General features: G+C 37.8%; 1 protein-coding gene and 1 non-coding gene across 2 annotated transcripts in view; one reads left to right on the plus strand and one right to left on the minus strand.

The window, feature by feature from the left end:
• The window catches only part of LOC111076700 (nephrin-like), a 330,088-nt gene that overhangs the window by 37,427 nt on the left and 268,837 nt on the right, over positions 1-23,824 (plus strand). The window lies entirely within an intron of this gene.
• On the minus strand, positions 3,126-3,267 carry LOC121404390. Its single transcript, XR_005967955.1, has one exon. It is a non-coding gene; the product is annotated as a U4 spliceosomal RNA (small nuclear RNA).

Raw genomic sequence — 23,824 nt, forward strand, 5'->3', positions numbered from 1 at the left:
TCCTTCTCGTTCTGATAGATTTCGGGATTTATAAATTTTTTTAGGTGTCATTTTTTTTTTTTTATGGTGTATTTTTTTTAAGTATTTTTTAGAAGGTCTTCTATTTTTCACATAACTTAAGTATCTCATATCTAGTTGCAGTTCTGAAAATCTGACAAAAGCAGCTATAAATCCGACCTAGACACTTTGTATCTGCAGATGAACGCGTGGAAGATATTAAGATTTCAAATTCAAATTTCATCATTTTTTGCGGTATTTTTTTTAGAATCGTGATCTTAACACATATAACCTCCCTAGATATTGCCAGCTATAAGCCTAGTACTCAAACGCGCTAAATTTTCCGTCGACCGAAATCAGGGATGATGTTCGTATGAAACCGATAGGAAATCATCCCTGTTTTTCGGTCGACCGAAAATTTCGCAGCAGGCATTTCGCAGACCGGTATTCAGTTCCGAAAAAATTACATTCGATACATACTAGAAAAGCAACCGATGGTATTTTCCCATCTCGATCGGAACATTGAAATATTTCATTTTCCGTCGTCTAATGACAAATGACATGACACAAAAACACACACAGACTTTAAATATGGAGGGAAAGGTATTAAAAAACCAGCGGGTTGCCAAGTTCTCACAGGAGTGCAAAATACTTTTAATAAAGTCGGTAGAGAAAATGCCAGTGATATGGGACCTGGACAATAAAAAACATTTCGACTCCATAGCAACTAAAAATGCTTGGGATTCTGTGGCTAGAGAAATAAACAAGGACGGTAAATATAATTTAGGTCAGTTATTTATTTATTGATAGTAGCACTTGTTTTCCAGTGACTATTTGCAAATTGGCTTGGAAATCTCTGAAGGACACCATATAAAGTCGGCAAGCAAGAGCAAGAGTGGTAGTGCAGGAGGGATCCAAATGGGCAAGAAGTCGTAGGGAGCAAGTACTGCTCCACCAATCCAAAAAGGCCACAGAAGTTCTTTTCAGACATATGAAAATTCTCAAAGAATACTGATGGCCTCTGAGTCATATTTTCAAACTAAGAAATGTCCAAAGGGTATTGTTAGATCTGTTTGCATCCATATCTATGTTATTCATAATTCTCACATCGGTAAAAAATCAACCCTTCTGGTTTCTATCCTGCAACCCAATGTTGTCGCCGCTTTCTTCTTTGATTGTCCTCTTCCTCCGCTCCTACAAGCGCCGCCAATCCTACTAGTAATAATTTTCTCCTTGGGTCCATTATTATTAACTTTTTTAATAACTTTTCTCTGAATTTGCACATAGTACCAGAAGTAAAAAAAAACAACAGTGTAACCGTAGAGCATGAAATTTTCCCACTTTGGTCACACTGGGTCTCGAGCGAAATAAATAGCACTTTCGGTCGACGGAAAATTTAGTGCGTCTGAGTACTAGGCTTTAAAAACTCGGAAAAAGTCGAAAACAAATAATTCTTGGCCATCATTTTTGGTTTTAGATAGACGCATTAATAAAGCGTCGTTTAAGGTATTATTTATTTTATTTTTTACTTTACTGTTTGTAGGGAAAATAATAAAGAAAATAAGAAAGAGCAATGTAGTTTTTGTACAGTATTTATTTAAACTAAATTGGAATGAAGAAACATAATTTTGTTTATATTTTCCGGATTGGAAGAAAATAGGTAAAGCTTTTCGGTGATTAAGTTTCTGGCATCTGAAAAAGCTCTTTCAGAAGCCGCACTACTCGCTGGTATGCAAAATATTTTGTAGCTTGTTTTATGGGGGAAAACATTTTTGTGAAAATTCCACCACGTTAAACAGTCAAAGTCGGGTGTTTTTTCAAGTGGACATTCATTATATTCATTATAATTATACAATTTTTTGTCAAATTTTTAGTTTAATGTTTGGGGGTTGCTACCACGAAAAGAAAATTCACTTTTTTGGGTAAATATACATTAAAAGAAAAATTCAATTCGTCGGTTTTTTCAAATAGTATTAAAAATTAGAAACTAGTTCATATTGATAATAAGGTGTTTTTATTTTTATTTTTTTTAGTTACTGTTAAAATATTAACGATTGGTGAAAATCAAGAAGTTCAGCTGAGGTTGATATATTTAGTTAACTAGTTCGCAAAAACTTTTGCAGGTTTCTTACTACCAATAATTGATTAATGACGATATGAATGGTATCAATATATGTGCAATAGATTTAACCATTTATCCAACTCATTAAACATTTTTTTTTTAATTTTCATGATTACATTTTTTTGTAAAATTCGGTAGCAATCTCTAAAAAATAAAAAATAAAAATAAAAACATGTAGTAGTGTAGTGTGTATATTACTTTAATGTTGCTTTATGTTATTATTTCCTGTTCTGCTTGGTATTTTTAGCTGTCTACTTGGCGTACTTCAATATATTCAGAAAATTCATCTTCCGTCGCAGGCTTTTCAGACGCTTCTTACACAATGTCTATTGAAAAAGAGGTCATAATTTGTTTACTGTCATAGAGTGCACGGAAAAAATTCGAGCTATTCGAATTGCTCTGTCTCTGTCATTTCTGTCATTTCGTTTTGTGCACTCTTTCATTTTAACTCATACAACCGAATGTTGAAAAGTGTGTGTCACTCACTCAACTCAATTCAATTCGAATGGATTCTATTGAAATTTTTTTTTTGAATGGAGCTACGTCGATCTCTAATATAAATATAGGTGTGGGTGTGATTATGGATATGTCAAGTGCTTAACGTATGCGTAACGCGTGTATGCGTGTAGGGAATTATGGAAGTGTTACTATATATATACACCGATGGAAAAAACACCTGAAATTTTGATATTTTCACTAAGATTTTAATATTTATGACATTGATTTTCAGCCAGTGGTTGTATTTAATAATAAATTAATTAATAATAAATTTAATATTTTTCACTTACATTTTGATATTAATATGAAAATATTTAAATTTAATATATTTTATATTTAAGTTGAATATATTTCATATTTAAATTTAATATGTTTCATATTTAGCGTTAATATGTTTCATATTTAAATTTAATATATTTAATATTTAAAGTTAATATGTTTCATATTTAATTTAAAATTATTTTATGCTTAAATTTAATATGTTTCATATTGATTAAGTATATTTCATTTTAAAAATAATTTGTTAATATTTTGCCTACATGGACTACTTTTCATGTCCTCATGGTGTGAATTGGTTAAAGTTTTCAATTAGAAATAATCGCAACATGAGTTGAACTGCATTGGTTGTGATTATGCCCCTGCGCAAAAATAATTTAACTGTGTATTCAAGGCGGCAGCAGCTTGAACCAGTTGGGAATTCGAGGGACATAAAAAATAATATAAAAATAGTTAAAATAAATACAAAAAATATTTAATATCATTTAATATGGAATATTTAAAATAAAAAGGTTTTCCATTTGATTTTAAAAGAAAAATTTTGAAATCAAGTCAAAATAATATTCAATTTAAATATTGTGGAAGTAAAACACGAGTATACACTTTTTCTTTAACTTTATTCCAACCGATACGTCTTTCCACTTTCTATGTCTCTTTTCGATTGCCCTTGCGTCGATCTATGCAATTTTCTATATGAGACCGTACATTCGGTATTTCTACAGTGTGACCTTATATCTAGGGGTTATTTACATGTGATAGGGCTGCCGTATTGGCAGTGGGTTAATCTACATAGGGTCTGATAGGGGTTATCCTACCACAACTCGGCGATCCTGACAGTTGGATCACCTGATTCACTTAGATCTACGGGAATTTTACAATGGTTTTCAGTTCTGTCTTTTACTTAAGATATTATAGTTTTTTTTTTTTTTTTTTTTTTTTTATATATATTAACATTTATTTTTGTTGCCTATCCAGTGTTTTATGTTTTGAATACTCCAAACACCCTGATAAGGATTACGGGAAACTTGAAAACCTTCTACGTCTTTTAACAAAAACCTATCATTTCTTTATACTTTTTCGATTACGTAAGGCCCTTTGTTTTTGGGAATTAATTTTTTAGATGATCCTACTATGCAATCAAAATGTTTTACCATCACATAGTCTCCTTCTTTATATTCTTTCGGTTTCTTTAAGCCCTTGTCGTGTTGCTTTTTGTTGTACGCTTGGGCTGTCTCCATATTTTTCGCCGCTTCCTCTCTTAATTCGCTTCGCTTTCTTGTGCTTCATTTAACTGTTCTAGCTTTTCCTTTAATTCGTCTACTACTGTTCCTCTCTGTTCTATGCCAAATAATAGTTTACACGGAACTTGTTTTGTGCTCCGATGCTGCGTGTTATTTAATGCATGTTCTACTTTGTCTATCACTACATCCCAGTGTATACCTTTTTCTGGTTCTACTAGTTTCGCTAACATTGGTCCATTGCTTCTGTTGACTCTTTCCACCTGACCATTTGCTTGGGGCGATCCTGTTGCGATTTTAATATGTTTAATGTCAGTCTCTGTCATGAACTCATCGAACTCGTTTGATGTGAAACAACTTCCTCGATCTGAAATTATGCATTTGGGTTTGCTGTATGCTCTAAAATAGTCTTTTAACGAAACGATGACCTCCCGTGTATTCGTTGTTTTTGTTGCATATAAGCGCACAAACTTTGTAAAGGCGTCAATGACTACTAATATGTGCTTCTTTGATCTTCCTGAATCAACTGGCTTATTTCCTTTTGGAATGGAGTGCAAAAATCCTTCTTTTCCTTCTTTGAAACGCTACGCATTTCAAACAATTTTCAATATGACCGGAGCATTTTTCTTTTACGTTTGGAAGCCAATAGCTTTTGCCTATTATGTTCATCATTTTGTCTCTGCCTATGTGTCCTATTTGTATAACACGTGGTCTTCCATTTCGCTTGGAACATAGAATAACAATCTTCCGTCATTACTTTTCCTATAAACTACACCATTTCTCATTTCGAAAAGCTTGTGTTCATTTTCTTCTAACTGTTGCTTGATATTTCTAACTATTTGGTCCTTGGCTTGGCAACTAACTAAGTTGTCTTCAAACGTGTTTGTTTCTACAATGAGAATGTTTGTGCATCTACTTAGCGCATCTACGTGCTGCATCCTGTTGCCTTATCTATTGCTAAACTCATAGTCATAACTTTGCAATCCTAAAGCCCATCTAGCAATACGCGGGTTTAGCGCAATTTTGTTGAGCGTTAGCGTTAGTGAATTACAGTCAGTAACGATCTTGAACCGTTTTCCATATAAATATATGCGAAACCTGCCATTGTCTCCAGCTCAAAGCTGTGATATTTTGATTCCGCTGCAGTTGTACGCTTAGAAAAATAAAAGACTGGATGCAGTTTTCCGTCGTCCTTCTTCTGAAGTAGCACTGCCCCGAAACCAAGAGCACTTGCATCACAAATCAGTTCTATCTCGTCTTTGTGATTATAAAGTGCTAAAATAGGTGCTTGCATTAGCATTTCCTTAAGCGATAAAAAGCAACTTAATTCGTTTCCACCAAATTTGAACTCTGTATCTTTTCTCAGAAGATCGTAAAGAGGTTTGGCAACAGTTGAGAAATCTTTTATAAATCTCCTGAAATAGGAGCATAAGCCAAGAAAACTTTGCACAACCTTTACCTTATCTGGGATTGGAAAGTTTTTGATTGGTTCTAATCCTTTCTCGTCTGCTTTTATACCTTGTCCGTTGATTGTAAGCCCCAAATATTTGATATTAGATTGTAAAAACTCACATTTGTCTATACGCAATTCTAATTTGTTTTGAGCTAATCTAGTAAAAACTTCTTTCAGCGTTTCTAAGTGTTCTTGTGTATCTTTGCTGGCTATGATGTCATCCATATATACAATAACTTTGTCATCCCTAATTAAATCATCGAATATTTTATTAACAAGCCTTTGAAACACTGCTGATGCTGTTTTGAGGCCCTGTGGCATTCTAAGGAATTCAAATTGTCCTAAAGGTGTCACGAACGATGTATACCTAATCGATTCCTCATTAACGAATACATGAAAATAACCATTTTTGAGATCGAGTTTCGTAAAGACCTTTTTGTTGGATAATTTGTCCAGCAGATCATCGATGAGGGGTATGGGATAGTTGTCCTTAATCAAAGTCTTGTTGAGTTTTCTAAAATCTATACATAACCTTAAATCCCCCGTTATCTTTTTAACAAGTACGATAGGTGAAGCGTATTCAGAATCGCTAGGTCGTATTATTCATTTTCTTAAATATTCATCTAGTAATTGCTGCAATTTATCTTTCTCGGTGTATGACAGTCGCCTTGGAGCACAACTAAAAGTTTTTGATTTCTCTAAGTTGAGTTTTATCTCGCATTTGATATTTCATTCATAGTTCATTTGGTTTAACCGTCTTTACGTAATAGTCTTCGATTGTTTGTCTTAGTTGACATTTAAGCCTATGACTTATATTCTCCCCGCAGATGTAATCAGCTTTTTCATCTTCCATATAATTGATATTAAAAATTTTTGGAACGATACTTTCATTGTATGTGTCATTAGCTTTGCTGCTAAGGATTTCATTCATAACCATCTCATCGTTATTTATCGAACTAACTGTTTTCTTTTTAAAATTTTTTGATCTGGTAGAATCGCTTAAAAAATCTTCATCAATTACTTCATTAGTTACTCCTACAACGTTACTCATGGTTTCATTAACAATTTTGTTTATCTCTTTACTAATATTATCACTAACAATTTCACTAGCTTCCTCACTAACAGTGACAATTTCATTAACTTCTTCACTAACGGTATCACTAACAATTTCATTAACTTCTTCACTAACGTTATCACTAACAATTTCATTATTATTGTCTATTTTAATTACCTCATCTCTAACTATTTTATCGAAACTTTCTCTAATATTTGCACTACTCATTATACTAGTATGTTTTTCAACCGTTTTAATTTGTATTTTATCATTTTCGATCGGCATTGTTGAATTTGTACTTAAATAATCACTGGCTTTCGAATTCATAGCGTCTAATGTAACCATGTTTAAAGTACTTAAGTCCAAGTTTAACTCGCATGCATTTATAAAATTTCTTCCAAGAACCACACCATGACTCATAGACTCGTTCGACACAACGTTCAAATAAAAATAACATTTTATTCTTCCTTTCAAAACATAACATAAAATTTTTCCAAATGTTTTCAATTGGCTTTTATTTAGCCCAAAATATAATTCCAAAACTGGTTCCAAACTCATTTCTCTAGTAATTAAACTTTTCTTGATGAACGATATGGGGCTGCCAGAGTCTATGAGGCACGCTGAAATTAATGATGTTACGACATTGTTGCAAAAGAAAATCTTAAAGTATCTTACATAATTGTTATATGTTACGCTCTTTCTCTCCGGGCATTGTCCGACCAGATGTCCTCACGGATCCAAACCGACTTTTTCTGATAGGTATGGGGCTTTACATTTTTTTAAAGAATTATGGTTTTTTTTTTCTTTTTTGAAGAATTTTTGAAGTCTGTTGTTTTTTTTTAAAGCTTTTTTCAGAGGTAGCGCTTGTTTTTTAAGAATTCTAAAAAATCGGGGCAAATATGGCACTAAAAGCCCACTTGTAGCAACCTAACACCAAATAAAAAAGTTTGTATATCCTTAGAATTGACTGAAAAGACTAAAAATTACTGATTGTTGTATGGGTTAAGGAATGAAATCCCATATCTCAGGTATTTCTACTTTGGTTTTATTGAAATATGATTAGGTAGACGCGACGAGATCCAATTTGTGTGGACCTCCACTTGTGAGAATATGAAGGAAACATTTGACCTGAATAGGTATCCTACCTCAGATAACGAAAAAAGTAACTGTCAACAACATTTCATACCAAAGGAACGCGATCAGGTACCAAATGTACAACCCATTTTCGTTTGCTTTGTTCCCAATTAGCAGTTGGGCCCGCCACCTTCCAAAAGGTATTTTTTTGTTAAATTGTTTCATTTTTTAGGTTTGGTTAACGAATTTTAGCTCCAAAGTTTCTCCATAGATTTTAATGAGCGATATCTTAAACGACGCCAAATTAATGCAGCTATACACAAAAAAATATAGGACATTTTTTTCGACTTTTTCTGAGTTTTTAAAGTCAAAATTTCAAAAAAAAATACCGCACAAAAATCATCATTTTTGCATTGCAATGCTTTATATTTCCCAGACGGTAAGCTGAAATTACAAAGTGTTTGCGCTTAACTTCTAGGTGTTTTATTTATCTTTGTAAAATAGCAAAGTTCTTTACAACCAGACGTAAGATACTAGAGTTATGTGAAAAAAACAAGCGCTACCTCTGAAAAAAGATTTAAAAAAAATACCAGTTGTAGAAATTCTAAAAAAAAATTCTTTTAAAAAATTAATTAAATTCTGACATAGAAAAAAAAAAATATCATCAAACCATTTCTAAGCCCCAAATCTTTAAGAAAAAGTTGGTTTTGTTCCTTGAGGAAAAATCGTGTCGGGTAGTGTTATTAGTAATTTATTGTTCTAGGAGCTTCAATTTTATTTTTTATATTTCTATAAGATAGTTGTTCATGTTTTTATATCGTTTATCGTATCGTCTTGGTTTGGACGGTCCCGGCTTGTTGATGTCATCGTTTAACAACTGCTCCGTCGCTATTTTCGTCGTATTGTCAGTCTCGTACAAGTCCTCAGTAGATGTCATTGACGTGTCTTCAATCGTTTCGTCAAAAAGGCTTTGCATGTTTCCTTCGCTTTCTTCAGCTAAATCATCCATCATGATATTGTTTTGCTGATCTGCTGCTGCTCCTGATGCTTCTTTTGACCCATTTCGCTTAGCCTTGCGGGTAAATGTTAGATTTACGGGCTTGTCTGGTTTCCCAGCCTGATATTCCCCAACAAATTCCTCAAAATAGCCAATGGAGCAAATTAACGTAATTCCAAGTTTGTTTCCTAACCGATTATAATTACTCACTGCAGCTGCAGCATCTATACCATTTTCTCTGTATCTATCGTTCGTGCTCGGCTCAGCAGCAGCCCGAGCTTCTATCGCTTCTTTCGTTCTCTCTCTCGCTTGCACTAGGGCACGGCAATTCGGTCCGCCTGCCCTTTTTTAGTCTTTAATTGATCGTCATAGCTATCGCACTCACTTTCTTTCGTCTTGATGTGGTCCTGAATCTGCAAGAACATACCTTCGCAATTTATATCAACATTCTACATACATAGCAGCATATATAGTACTCGGTCTCACATACCGACATACGAATAGCGTTTTCTATCCACACAAACAATATTGATCGTTGCCAGACCGGTATACCGCGCAACTAATAAACTGAATATATTCAACTAAAACCAACGACTTTAATCATTAAAGCAATTGCAACATCTAGTGAAAATGATCGCTAGTTCCACAATAAAAATCAATAGCTATTAAAAACGCACATAGGTGCATACAAGCATATACACCGGCTCCACTTGCGCACATAGCTGTTGTCTTGCGGTTCTCTGTCACTCCCGTTTATTACGCGCGGTACGCTTTGCATTACTCTTCCCGCTAGAAACGTTTTCTTACACCTTCGGTATTATGGAGATTTTTTAGAATTTTATTACATTTTACATTTTTTTGCTAGATCTGTTATTTACATCTACATCTACTAAGTATATTATACATCCAACATGTAGATTCTAAATGTACCATTTAGATTCTACTTCTCCTCAGCTAGGTGTTGCTCGCGCACTGAACGCGGCAGAGTGTGCGAGCGAGAAAGAGAATGAGTATCGGTTTTCTGGCTTGGGAGAAGAGGGAAGCAACTGAAAAAAACTGAAATTAGGATACGATCTGATTCAGATTCGGCAATCTGGTAGATATGGTCATTCTCTAGGATACTGCGTTTTTAGTTTAATCGTATCTTTAAAATTGTGCCTGCCACAGATTTTCGTCCTGTGTGGGGGCGGAAGGGGGCGGGGCGAAATTTTGAAATACACTTGTAGCAGTGTGATATCACATGAGTCTGGAAACCAAATTGGGTTTCTCTAGCTCTTATAGTCTCTGAGATCTAGGCGCTCATCAAGACGGACAGACGGACAGACGGACGGACAGACGGACATGGCTATATCGACTCGGCTATTGATGCTGATCAAAAATATATATACTTTATGGGGTCGGAAACGTTTCCTTCTCTGCGTTGCACACACCCACTTGTACCACAAATCTAATATACCCCTTAACTCTTTTTGAGTACGGGTATAAAAACAGGGTGACTTTCTTGAGAGTGAAAGTACCGGCAATCTTTGAAACATTAAAAAGGTTGAACTTGGGAGGGTGAGTTGCCAGAGTGTGACTACTTTATGCTCACTGTGAGGCTAGAGGAGTTCGAGGAGCTGCAGGGCACTTTTAAAACCCTGCACAACGAGCTTCAGAAGTTGGACTACAACAAGACTGGCATTCGATCGTTGGACAACTTTAATTATCTTTTCATGACGCTGGATACTTCGATTCGGCGCGAAATTGCTAGTCGATTCCCTCACCTGTCTCCTCCTTCTACGGTTTCTGCAGGAACAATTATTGCTAATATTGTTGGCAGGCAGCTTCCACCACGGAGTAATCCTCCCCCGTGTCTACGCCCTATGCAATTGTCATCTTCGGATACGAAGAAGTCTGACTTATGCTTCTCTGAGGGGCCAATGGCGATAGATGAACAGGTAGCGTTGTCTGCTGATGCTGAAATCAATTTCCAAGACGTGCACATAGCTGACTTGGTATCTCATTCGCAGCTGGATTCCAATATGATTTCGGAGAACCCAATTGCACTTCCATCAATAGATCTAGCTTAGGAAACGGCTACTGATCCACCTTCTCTCTCGATTTCGGACTATTCATCATTGTCGCGACTCTGCCGAAGTTCAGTTGTGCCAACAGAAGCGAAGCTCTTTGACGTTTTCGGACTGGCTGGACCTGCAGCTACATGGTCCAGAATCTTTCTTCAACGGCTGGGCAAAGATAAGTTGTCTTGGTGCCGTGCTAAGTACGGCATCAGGATTGCTTCATCGAATCAGCCACAAGCGACGTCTGTGAAACCCTTCAGCATCTGTTGAAAGTCAGGCTTTCAACGGGGGGAGTATGTCTGGTTTCCCAGCCTGATATTCCCCAACAAATTCCTCAAAATAGCCAGTGGAGCAAATTAACGTAATTCCAAGTTTGTTTGCTATTTGCATTGCCCGCTGCATATAAATATTGTAACCGATCACGGCAGCGGCCGTTCTTTCGCCTGTTTATATCTCCTTCTTCATTTACTACTGCAGCTGCAGCATCTATACCATTCTATCTCTACCTATCGTTCGTGCTCGGCTCAGCAGCAGCCCGAGCTTCTATCGCTTCTTTCGTTCTCTCTCTCGCTTGCACTAGGGCACGGGCAATTCGGTCCGCCTGCCCTCTTTTAGTCTTTAATTGATCGTCATAATTATCGCACTCACTTTCTTTCGTCTTGATGTGGTCCTGAATCTGCAAGAACATACCTTCGCAATTTGTATCAACATTCTACATACATAAGAGCATATATAGTACTCGGTCTCACATACCGACATACGAATCGCGTTTTCTATCCACACAAACAATATTGATCGTTGCCAGACCGATATACCGCTCAACTAATAAACTGAATATATTCAACTAAAACCAACGACTTTAATCATTAAAGCAATTGCAACAGCTAGTGAAAAAGATCGCTAGTTCAACAATAAAAATCAGTAGCTATTAAAAACGGTTAATAGCTCAACAGGGCCTATGCTGAAAAAAAATGACGCATATAAATTATACATACAAAGGTTGAGCATTGTGTGTATGCGAGCGAAACAGAGAATGAGTTGCATGGTCTCGTGCTGGAGGAGGTGGGTGAAGCAACTGAAAATTAATTTCTTTATTCTGGTAGATATAGTCATCCTCTACGATACTGCGTTTTTAGCTTTATCATACCCATAAAATTGTGCCTGCCACAGATTTTCGTCATCTGTGGTGGCGGAAGGGGGCGGGGCGAAATTTTGAAAAACACTTTTAGCAATGTGATATTATATGAGTCTGGACACAAAATTTGGTTGCTCTAAGTCTTATAGTCTCTGAGATCTAGGCGCTCATCAAGGCGGACGGACAGACAGACATGGCTATATCGACTCGGCTGTTGTTGCTGATCAAGAATATATATACTTTATGGAGTCGGAAACGTTTCCTTCTCTGCGCTGCTCACATCCACTTTTACCAAAAATCTAATATACCCCAAAAATCTTTTTGATTACGCGTATAAAAACCAATGACGGACCGCGATTTATCAAGAATTTACCTGGCTGTCGGACATGGTTCTTTTTCAATTCAATTTTAAAGTTTATTTTTTGCGCATACAAAATGTAAACATAATCGGGCCTGCTTTTGAAAAAAATGTCACAATTTGCATACTTTTCATATGTGTTTTAACATTAAAGTCTAAGTTTCGCCGAAAGATGTTTATTTTGTAATTATGGGAGGTTGCTCGGGTTGTAAAATGTTTTTCGCAGTTTTCACCGCTAAATTCACCTTTTAGCTCTTTCCCATTACCTCCTCCTCGTTAAAAATACAATTTTTTTTTTTTAAGTCGCACGAGTTTCAACAAAAGAAATTCCCGTCTTTCAAGTTCTTAAGGCCATCGGATAATGTGATTTACAAATTGACTTCTTGCAATTACATTTCACAGCCTTACGCTCCTTTTTTTTCCTTACAACATGGTAGTACGAAACCGGAATTTCACCAATGAAATCGGTGCACATACTTTCACATTCTGGTTATGTTTTATCTGTTAACATACGTTGTAGTCCGACAAAAAATTTAAATATGTCGTACGAATTTACCGATAAAAACTGCGAAAGAGACATTTTACAACCCGAGAAACCTCCCTTAATTACAAAAGAAACATATTACGACGAAGTTATTTTAATGTAAAACCCATAAAATAGTTTCCAAATGTTGACAATTTATTGAAAAGCATACCTGATTACGCCAAACTATTTCTGCACGTAAATTCTTGATAAATCGCGGTCCATCGAGGGGTTTTTTTTTTTTTAGCGATTTTAGGAGCATAGCGTATGGCGAACACTTACAGCCTTGCGAAATTCGTCTTTTAAATGTTTAAATTTTTTCTTGCAAGGCTACGCTCAAATTTAAAAATTGTTTAAATTTTAAATGTTTCAGATATTTGTCGACTGGCATATCCATAAGAGCTCTTTCACTTAGATTTCGAATTGCCGAAAGCACTTTGCAGAAAATAATTCCGGAAACTTGCTCGGCTATGACTCATGTGATGTGAAAAGTCTCGTTTCCCTTATTCTATTGGGACCATTGATGGTAAACATTGCCGAATAAGATGTCCAAAAAATACTGGTTCGGATTACACTACTCGAAAAAATTGAACTTTTTCTTCCCGCTGTGGACCGAAATGATTTTTCTGATAGACTTTGGGATTTTAAAATTTTTAATTTTTTATAGTTTAGTTTTATTTTAAGAATATATTAAATATGTTATTTTTTCATGTTTTTTCAGAGGTAAAATGAGTTTTGAGTCGTTTTGGTCAAACGGCTGCAACTTGGCCGTTTATCCATCGATTCTTACAAACGATACCTTAAACGACGCCTAATTCATGCGTCTGTCTAAAACCAACAATTCATGCCAATTCGACTTTTCCTGAGTTTTTCAAAATTTTGGAAAAATATCGCGCAAATAAATTATGAAATTTTAATTTGAAAGATTAATATCTTACAGACAATAGGCTGCAGCTACAAAGTGTCTAGGTAGGATTTTTAGCTGCATTTTTTAGATTTTCAGAACTGCAAATGCTATGCAACCAGATATGAGATACTTAAGCCATGTGAAAAATATAAGCTCTACTTCTGAAGCACCTACCAGAATGCTAGAGGCTTGAGTAGTAATCTCAGCACTATTTTTTCTTGAGAGTCTCGCATTCTCTTCCCACGTTATTGTGTTTACCGAGACCTGGTTAGCTCCGAAGTTTTGGCAGGTCGGTATACAATTTTTAGAAATGACCGGTAGTCTCGACCTGGAGGGGGGGTCCTCATTGCAGTGTACATCCTTAGTTCCGAAGTTTTGCCAGGTCGGTATTGTAACGAACTATGGATTCCATGGTTCGTCACAAGCAGTCGGTGCACCCAACGCTACCCCCAGGTGAAGATATCAACACCAACGAATTCAAAGACGTCAAAGAATTCAAAGAATTCACAGGTCCAAAGACAGAAAGACGTCGACCGAAGAAAGGAAGAAAAGCGATATAATCTTATATGATTATCTAACCAATCCCCAAGTAACCAAAGCTCTCAAATGACGAGGTCAACACCCAACAAAATTAAAACTCAGCACACGCACCACCAAAATCCACGATAAATGGGAACAGCAAGAGTCTGCAAGCCAGCAGACAGGAAAACCAAAGACTCAGCACACGTTTCATCGAACGTCAAGGAAATGCGATCACCCTAAGCAGCAAAATACAACCAATAGCATGGAAAAGAGCCGATCAACACGCTAAAGCGAAACCCGAGCCCGGCTCGGAGCAATGTCCCATACATAGCAGCACTGGCCCTATTAAGAACAGAAAAACGCTATATATATCGGAGTTCTCCCTGTACTAAGGCAGTTCGTTTGGAGTTCGCTAGGAGTTCACTTGGAGTTCGCCAGCAAAGACTCAGCACACGTTTCATCGAACGTCAAGGAAATGCGATCACCCCACGCAGCAAAATACAACCAATAGCATGGAAAAAGCCGATCAACACGCTAAAGCGAAGCCCGAGCCCGGCTCGGAGCAACGTCCCATACATAGCAGCACTGGCCCTTTTAAGAACAGAAAAACGCTATATATATCGGAGTTCTCTCTGTACTAAGGCAGTTCGTTGGGAATTCGCTAGGAGTTCACTTGGAATTCGGCAGCTAACTTTCGAGTTCGCTTTCGAGTCGATAGGCAGTCCATCAGTCATAGTCGATCGGGAGAACATACATGTCGCGGACAATCCGTCAAACCCCCACCGAGTAACATAGGAACCCGAAATTATAAAGAAACAAATTAAAACTTCAACTTAAACCAAAAGTGTTGTGATTCCGCTAACCATATTATTTCAGTTGCTGGCCGAGCTCCTGGTTTTCCAAATAAAGTCTTGCGAATTATAAATAACTTAAAATTCAGGATCCTGGACAGACTGATGCCTATCCCAGCCTGAGATAGGTCCTTATAGTATACAATTTTTAGAAATGACCGTTCGTCTTGACTTGGAGGTGGGGTCCTCATTGCAGTGGACTCAAACTTCACGTCGGAACATTTCATAGTCCAGGTTCAAAAAGACCTGGAATTCCTGTGCGTAGCCTGATTGTTCCAAGCTTTTTCATTTTCATTACTTTCTCGTATATTCCACCTTCCTCGGATATCTTAATAAACGAGCATCACCTGTCCGCTTTAAAAACTGTTTCTTCCTCGCTATCAGATAAACACCATATGATAGTTCTTAGTGATTTCAAGTTGCCAGGTACTGTTTGGTCTTCGGTATACGAGTATAATAACCTTGTGCCCAAGTCACGACATGACTTTATCGACGGCTTTTTAGACCCATCCCTGTCTTAAGTCAATCATGTGAAAAATTCCTTGGGTCTGTTGTCGTGGGGGGTCGTCCGGAACGGACGTTTTGAAAGGCACAAACATTTTTTACATTAGTTGATTTTTGTGTCTCACTTTCTTGTCTGGTTAGATCTGGGTAGCTTCCTAGGTTTACCAAGGAGTTATCCAGTCTAAAAAACTAAAAATCGTCTCTCTCTCTCTCTATGTAATACCTATGTAAAATTTCTCCGTTCTTAACGCTCAATGCTATAAAAATTTCACAGGACCCTAAACAGTTTTACAGCTTCGTAAATAGTAAGTGTAGAACGCCTGCACATTCATCCTCGCTATAATTTCTCATCATGTAAGGAATTACCGATCTTTTTGCCAAATTTTTCCAAACAACCTATTCTCATGAAAGCTACTCTTGTCAGCCGTATCCGTACAGTTTAGCAAGGTCGAACGGCTCTTTCAGGCCCTTCTTAAATGAAAGCTCACTGTTTCATGATCTTCTACTAGTTAAGCCGGTGTTTTCACCAGGTCCTGACGGAGTTTCCTGCTGTGTACTCAGGTACTGTGCCGACGCTCTGTGTGGACCCCTGCTTAAACTATTCACCCTATCCATTAACTCTTTATGCTTCCCCCCAATCTGGATGGACTCTTTTATTATTTCGCTCCATAAGAAAGGTAGCAAGTCTGATGCAAATAATTATAGAGGTATATCTAAGTTATCCGCTATTCCTAAAATGTTTGAAAAAATGTTAAGTCCACATTTGCAACCTCTCTGCAAATCACTTATATCTCCATCTCAGCACGGCGACGATCAATAGCCACAAATTTATTAGAGTTTACCTCTTTTATCATTAAAGGCTTCCAAGGTAACTTGCAGACGGATGTTATTTACACTTATTTCAGTAAAGCATTCGACTCTGTAAACTATTCCCTTCCAGCACAAATGCTCGACCTTTTAGGGTTTCCGCCTAATCTTTTGAGATGGATTTCTAGCTACCTTCGTTCTAGGTCTCAAAGAGTCTTCTTCAAAAACTCATTCTCTTCACCTGTTAAGGTTACTTCTGGAGTGCCACAGGGCAGCCATCTAGGCCCCCTACTTTTCACACTGTTTATTAATGACCTGCCTTCATTAACAACAACATTAGCATACTCTCGAGTACTCATGAATGAGGTGATGTTAAACTCTGCGTCCAGTATACGGACTTTTCATTTCACTCTCGCTTGCAATCACCTAAATGCCTCGAAATACAAAGTAATGTGATTTCATCGCTCCAGCCCCTTGTTGGCTCCTTATAGCCTCTGCGGTGGTTCTCTTGAGATAATTAACTTGGCTGATGATCTTGGTGTTAAACTAGACCCAAAGTTGAAGTATTCTGAACACACTTCTACCATGGTAAATAAGGCCATGGGCGTGCTTGGGTTTATAAAGAGGTGGTCAAAGGAATTTGACGACCCCTATATAACGAAGACTCTCTATATTTAGCTTGTTCATTCGATTTTAGAGTACGGCTCTTGTGTATGGTGCCCCCAGTACAAAGGACCATCTAGAATCAGTCTAGAAATACTTTTTTCTCTGCGTGGCTTTAACTGGGATGCAGGAGTTTCAACAAAAGAAATTCCCGTCTTTCAAGTTCTTAAGGCCATCGGATAATGTGATTTACAAATTGACTTCTTGCAATTACATTGCACAGCCTTACGCTCCTTTTTTTTTTCCTTATAACATGGTAGTACGAAACCGGAATTTCACCAATGAAATCGGTGCACATACTTTCACATTCTGGTTATGTTTTATCTGTTAACATACGTTGTAGTCCGACAAAAAATTTAAATATGTCGTACGAATTTACCGATAAAAACTGCGAAAGAGACATTTTACAACCCGAGAAACCTCCCTTAATTACAAAAGAAACATATTACGACGAAGTTATTTTAATGTAAAACCCATAAAATAGTTTCCAAATGTTGACAATTTATTGAAAAGCATACCTGATTACGCCAAACTATTTCTGCACGTAAATTCTTGATAAATCGCGGTCCATCGAGGGGTTTTTTTTAGCGATTTTAGGAGCATAGCGTATAGCGAACACTTACAGCCTTGCGAAATTCGTCTTTTAAATGTTTAAATTTTTTCTTGCAAGGCTACGCTCAAATTTAAAAATTGTTTAAATTTTAAATGTTTCAGATATTTGTCGACTGGCATATCCATAAGAGCTCTTTCATTTAGATTTCGAATTGCCGAAAGCACTTTGCAGAAAATAATTCCGGAAACTTGCTCGGCTATGACTCATGTGATGCGAAAAGTCTCGTTTCCCTTATTCTATTGGGACCATTGATGGTAAACATTGCCGAATAAGATGTCAAAAAAATACTGGTTCGGATTACACTACTCGAAAAAATTGAACTTTTTCTTCCCGCTGTGGACCGAAATGATTTTTCTGATAGACTTTGGGATTTTAAAATTTTTAATTTTTTATAGTTTAGTTTTATTTTAAGAATATATTAAATATGTTATTTTTTCATGTTTTTTCAGAGGTAAAATGAGTTTTGAGTCGTTTTGGTCAAACGGCTGCAACTTGGCCGTTTATCCATCGATTCTTACAAACGATACCTTAAACGACGCCTAATTCATGCGTCTGTCTAAAACCAACAATTCATGCCAATTCGACTTTTCCTGAGTTTTTCAAAATTTTGGAAAAATATCGCGCAAATAAATTATGAAATTTTAATTTGAAAGATTAATATCTTACAGACAATAGGCTGCAGCTACAAAGTGTCTAGGTAGGATTTTTAGCTGCATTTTTTAGATTTTCAGAACTGCAAATGCTATGCAACCAGATATGAGATACTTAAGCCATGTGAAAAATATAAGCTCTACTTCTGAAGCACCTACCAGAATGCTAGAGGCTTGAGTAGTAATCTCAGCACTATTTTTTCTTGAGAGTCTCGCATTCTCTTCCCACGTTATTGTGTTTACCGAGACCTGGTTAGCTCCGAAGTTTTGGCAGGTCGGTATACAATTTTTAGAAATGACCGGTAGTCTCGACCTGGAGGGGGGGTCCTCATTGCAGTGTACATCCTTAGTTCCGAAGTTTTGCCAGGTCGGTATTGTAATGAACTATGGATTCCATGGTTCGTCACAAGCAGTCGGTGCAACCAACGCTACCCCCAGGTGAAGATATCAACACCAACGAATTCAAAGACGAAGCACAGGTCCAAAGACAGAAAGACGTCGACCGAAGAAAGGAAGAAAAGCGATATAATCTTATATGATTATCTAACCAACCCCCAAGTAACCAAAGCTCTCAAATGACGAGGTCAACACCCAACAAAATTAAAACTCAGCACACGCACCACCAAAATCCACGATAAATGGGAACAGCAAGAGTCTGCAAGCCAGCAGACAGGAAAACCAAAGACTCAGCACACGTTTCATCGAACGTCAAGGAAATGCGATCACCCCAAGCAGCAAAATACAACCAATAGCATGGAAAAGAGCCTATCAACACGCTAAAGCGAAACCCGAGCCCGGCTCGGAGCAATGTCCCATACATAGCAGCACTGGCCCTATTAAGAACAGAAAAACGCTATATATATCGGAGTTCTCCCTGTACTAAGGCAGTTCGTTTGGAGTTCGCTAGGAGTTCACTTGGAGTTCGCCAGCAAAGACTCAGCACACGTTTCATCGAACGTCAAGGAAATGCGATCACCCCACGCAGCAAAATACAACCAATAGCATGGAAAAAGCCGATCAACACGCTAAAGCAAAGCCCGAGCCCGGCTCGGAGCAACGTCCCATACATAGCAGCACTGGCCCTTTTAAGAACAGAAAAACGCTATATATATCGGAGTTCTCTCTGTACTAAGGCAGTTCGTTGGGAATTCGCTAGGAGTTCACTTGGAATTCGGCAGCTAACTTTCGAGTTCGCTTTCGAGTCGATAGGCAGTCCATCAGTCATAGTCGATCGGGAGAACATACATGTCGCGGACAATCCGTCAAACCCCCACCGAGTAACATAGGAACCCGAAATTATAAAGAAACAAATTAAAACTTCAACTTAAACCAAAAGTGTTGTGATTCCGCTAACCATATTATTTCAGTTGCTGGCCGAGCTCCTGGTTTTCCAAATAAAGTCTTGCGAATTATAAATAACTTAAAATTCAGGATCCTGGACCGACTGATGCCTATCCCAGCCTGAGATAAGTCCTTATAGTATACAATTTTTAGAAATGACCGTTCGTCTTGACTTGGAGGTGGGGTCCTCATTGCAGTGGACTCAAACTTCACGTCGGAACATTTCATAGTCCAGGTTCAAAAAGACCTGGAATTCCTGTGCGTAGCCTGATTGTTCCAAGCTTTTTCATTTTCATTACTTTCTCGTATATTCCACCTTCCTCGGATATCTTAATAAACGAGCATCACCTGTCCGCTTTAAAAACTGTTTCTTCCTCGCTATCAGATAAACACCATATGATAGTTCTTAGTGATTTCAAGTTGCCAGGTACTGTTTGGTCTTCGGTATACGAGTATAATAACCTTGTGCCCAAGTCACGACATGACTTTATCGACGGCTTTTTAGACCCATCCCTGTCTTAAGTCAATCATGTGAAAAATTCCTTGGGTCTGTTGTCGTGGGGGTCGTCCGGAACGGACGTTTTGAAAGGCACAAACATTTTTTACATTAGTTGATTTTTGTGTCTCACTTTCTTGTCTGGTTAGATCTGGGTAGCTTCCTAGGTTTACCAAGGAGTTATCCAGTCTAAAAAACTAAAAATCGTCTCTCTCTCTCTATGTAATACCTATGTAAAATTTCTCCGTTCTTAACGCTCAATGCTATAAAAATTTCACAGGACCCTAAACAGTTTTACAGCTTCGTAAATAGTAAGTGTAGAACGCCTGCACATTCATCCTCGCTATAATTTCTCATCATGTAAGGAATTACCGATCTTTTTGCCAAATTTTTCCAAACAACCTATTCTCATGAAAGCTACTCTTGTCAGCCGTATCCGTACAGTTTAGCAAGGTCGAACGGCTCTTTCAGGCCCTTCTTAAATGAAAGCTCACTGTTTCATGATCTTCTACTAGTTAAGCCGGTGTTTTCACCAGGTCCTGACGGAGTTTCCTGCTGTGTACTCAGGTACTGTGCCGACGCTCTGTGTGGACCCCTGCTTAAACTATTCACCCTATCCATTAACTCTTTATGCTTCCCCCCAATCTGGATGGACTCTTTTATTATTTCGCTCCATAAGAAAGGTAGCAAGTCTGATGCAAATAATTATAGAGGTATATCTAAGTTATCCGCTATTCCTAAAATGTTTGAAAAAATGTTAAGTCCACATTTGCAACCTCTCTGCAAATCACTTATATCTCCATCTCAGCACGGCGACGATCAATAGCCACAAATTTATTAGAGTTTACCTCTTTTATCATTAAAGGCTTCCAAGGTAACTTGCAGACGGATGTTATTTACACTTATTTCAGTAAAGCATTCGACTCTGTAAACTATTCCCTTCCAGCACAAATGCTCGACCTTTTAGGGTTTCCGCCTAATCTTTTGAGATGGATTTCTAGCTACCTTCGTTCTAGGTCTCAAAGAGTCTTCTTCAAAAACTCATTCTCTTCACCTGTTAAGGTTACTTCTGGAGTGCCACAGGGCAGCCATCTAGGCCCCCTACTTTTCACACTGTTTATTAATGACCTGCCTTCATTAACAACAACATTAGCATACTCTCGAGTACTCATGAATGAGGTGATGTTAAACTCTGCGTCCAGTATACGGACTTTTCATTTCACTCTCGCTTGCAATCACCTAAATGCCTCGAAATACAAAGTAATGTGATTTCATCGCTCCAGCCCCTTGTTGGCTCCTTATAGCCTCTGCGGTGGTTCTCTTGAGATAATTAACTTGGCTGATGATCTTGGTGTTAAACTAGACCCAAAGTTGAAGTATTCTGAATAAATTTCTACCATGGTAAATAAGGCCATGGGCGTGCTTGGGTTTATAAAGAGGTGGTCAAAGGAATTTGACGACCCCTATATAACGAAGACTCTCTATATTTAGCTTGTTCATTCGATTTTAGAGTACGGCTCTTGTGTATGGTGCCCCCAGTACAAAGGACCATCTAGAATCAGTCTAGAAAAACTTTTTTCTCTGCGTGGCTTTAACTGGGATGCAGGTGTGAGACTGCCATCTTACCCTCGTGGATTGCTTTTACAAAACCTTCCAACCTTAATTAGTCGTAGAAAAAAGCTTGGTGTGATTTTTATGCACAACCTGAGCAAGGGTGACGTAGTTATCCCTGACTTGATGAGCCGCATAAGCTTTACGATTCCTATTAGATCTACTAGAAACATTATTTCTCTGTTTCTTTCACTTTGTAGATCAATTTATTTCTTGTAAGAACCATTTAGGATCCTATGCTCGGACTTCAATTCCCTCTACCATATAATATTCACCACTTCTTAGCTATCTTTGCATGTTTAGCTCTTTGAGTTGTGTTTAGCTCTAATTAAACCCGTACTCAAAAAAGAGTTAAGGGGTATTTTAGATTTGTGGTAAAAGTGGATGTGTATAACGCAGAGAAGGAAACGTTTCCGACCCCATAAAGTATATAAATTCTTGATCAGCATCAATAGCCAAGTCGATAGAGCCATGTCTGTCTGTCCGTCTGTCTGTCTGTCCGTCTGTCTGTCCGTCCCGATGAGCGCCTAGATCTCAGAGACTATAAGAGCTAGGGCAACCAAAATATCTTTACAGACTCATGTGATATCCCACTGCTACAAGTGTATTTCAAAATTTCGCCCCGCCCCTTTCCGCTCCCACAAAGGACGAAAATCTGTGGCAGGCACATTTTTAAAGGTACGATAAAACTAAAAACGCATTATCGTAGAAAATGCCTATATCTACCACTGCTGAATCTGAATCAGATCGGATCATAATTATAGGCAGAATGAAGAAATTAATTTTCAGTCGCTTCCCTTGCCCCCTCCTGCCCACGACAACGCAACTCATTTTCCTTCTCGCTCGCACACTCTGCCGCGTTCAGTGCGCGAGCAACCCCTAGCGGATCTCCTCCTCCTCATATGATATCACATTGCTACAAGTGTTTTTCACTTGTAGCAGGGTGATATCACATGAGCCTGAAATCCAAATTTGGTTGCCCTAGCTCTTATAGTCTCTGAGATCTAGGCGCTCAACAAGACGTACAGACAGACGACGGACAGACAGACATCGACTATATCGACTCGGCTATTGATGCTGATCAAGAATATATATACTTTATGGGGTCGGAAACGTTTCCTTCTCTGCGTTACACACATCCACTTCTACCACAAATTTAATATACCCCTTAACTCTTTTTTGAGTATGGGTATAAAAAGAGATGGGTTCAGATAATTTATTAGTTCATTTTAACCCGGATTTGGATATTGTTCTTTCAACAGACGAGCGCAACACAGCAGTTGCAGGAATATTTTTACGCAAATATAAAAATAACTGTAACGAAACATTAGATTCATGAATCGCTACATTCTTTAGTTCACACTTCCCTACCAGAAGAATAATTGTATACCTAGCATAAGTCCCTCACCAGGTCGCGATTTACTAAAACAGTTATAATAACCCACGGGCCACCTACTTTTGGCATATAACGCTGACCCAATGGTGGGTTAGCCAAAGTAGTACAATTCCCACATTTAATTAGCACTTTCCGCAATACAAACACGACCGAATCCATTCCCAAATCACCGACCCTCCGTCAGAATGCCAGAATGCAGACACAGAAGACCCCATTTCAAAACCCTGACCTATATTTTCGATAAGTAATACACTGTTTTACCGGATAAGCAAAAAAATCTCTAACACCCACCGTCTGGGAATTTAAATAGCGCCGACCCAACAGAAGAAGAGGGCAGTCAATCAGCCAACAATCACTTGGGGCAGCCGATCAACAAGCAGTCACTCGGGGTAGACCATCATTCAGCGAAAGAGACTACACCGGCCAGTTACCCGTCATCATCAGAAAGTGAGCAAGTGAACGCGACGCCGAATAGAAATAATTAAAGATAATAAAAATAAACAAAAAGAAACCAAATCGCTAGAGTCATTATTTCAAACATAACGTTTCTCCAATCATTAACAGCCAAAGTTTGGCGGTTTTTGGTCAATTGGAGCTCTTTCTGGACTATTTTTAAGGCCGATAGTCATTTTGCTGGGCTTTTTTTTTTATTATTACGGTAATTTATTTATCGAATCT

The sequence above is a fragment of the Drosophila obscura genome, unplaced genomic scaffold (assembly GCF_018151105.1).
Source record: "Drosophila obscura isolate BZ-5 IFL unplaced genomic scaffold, ASM1815110v1 contig_198, whole genome shotgun sequence".
NCBI classification, from domain to species: domain Eukaryota; kingdom Metazoa; phylum Arthropoda; class Insecta; order Diptera; family Drosophilidae; genus Drosophila; species Drosophila obscura.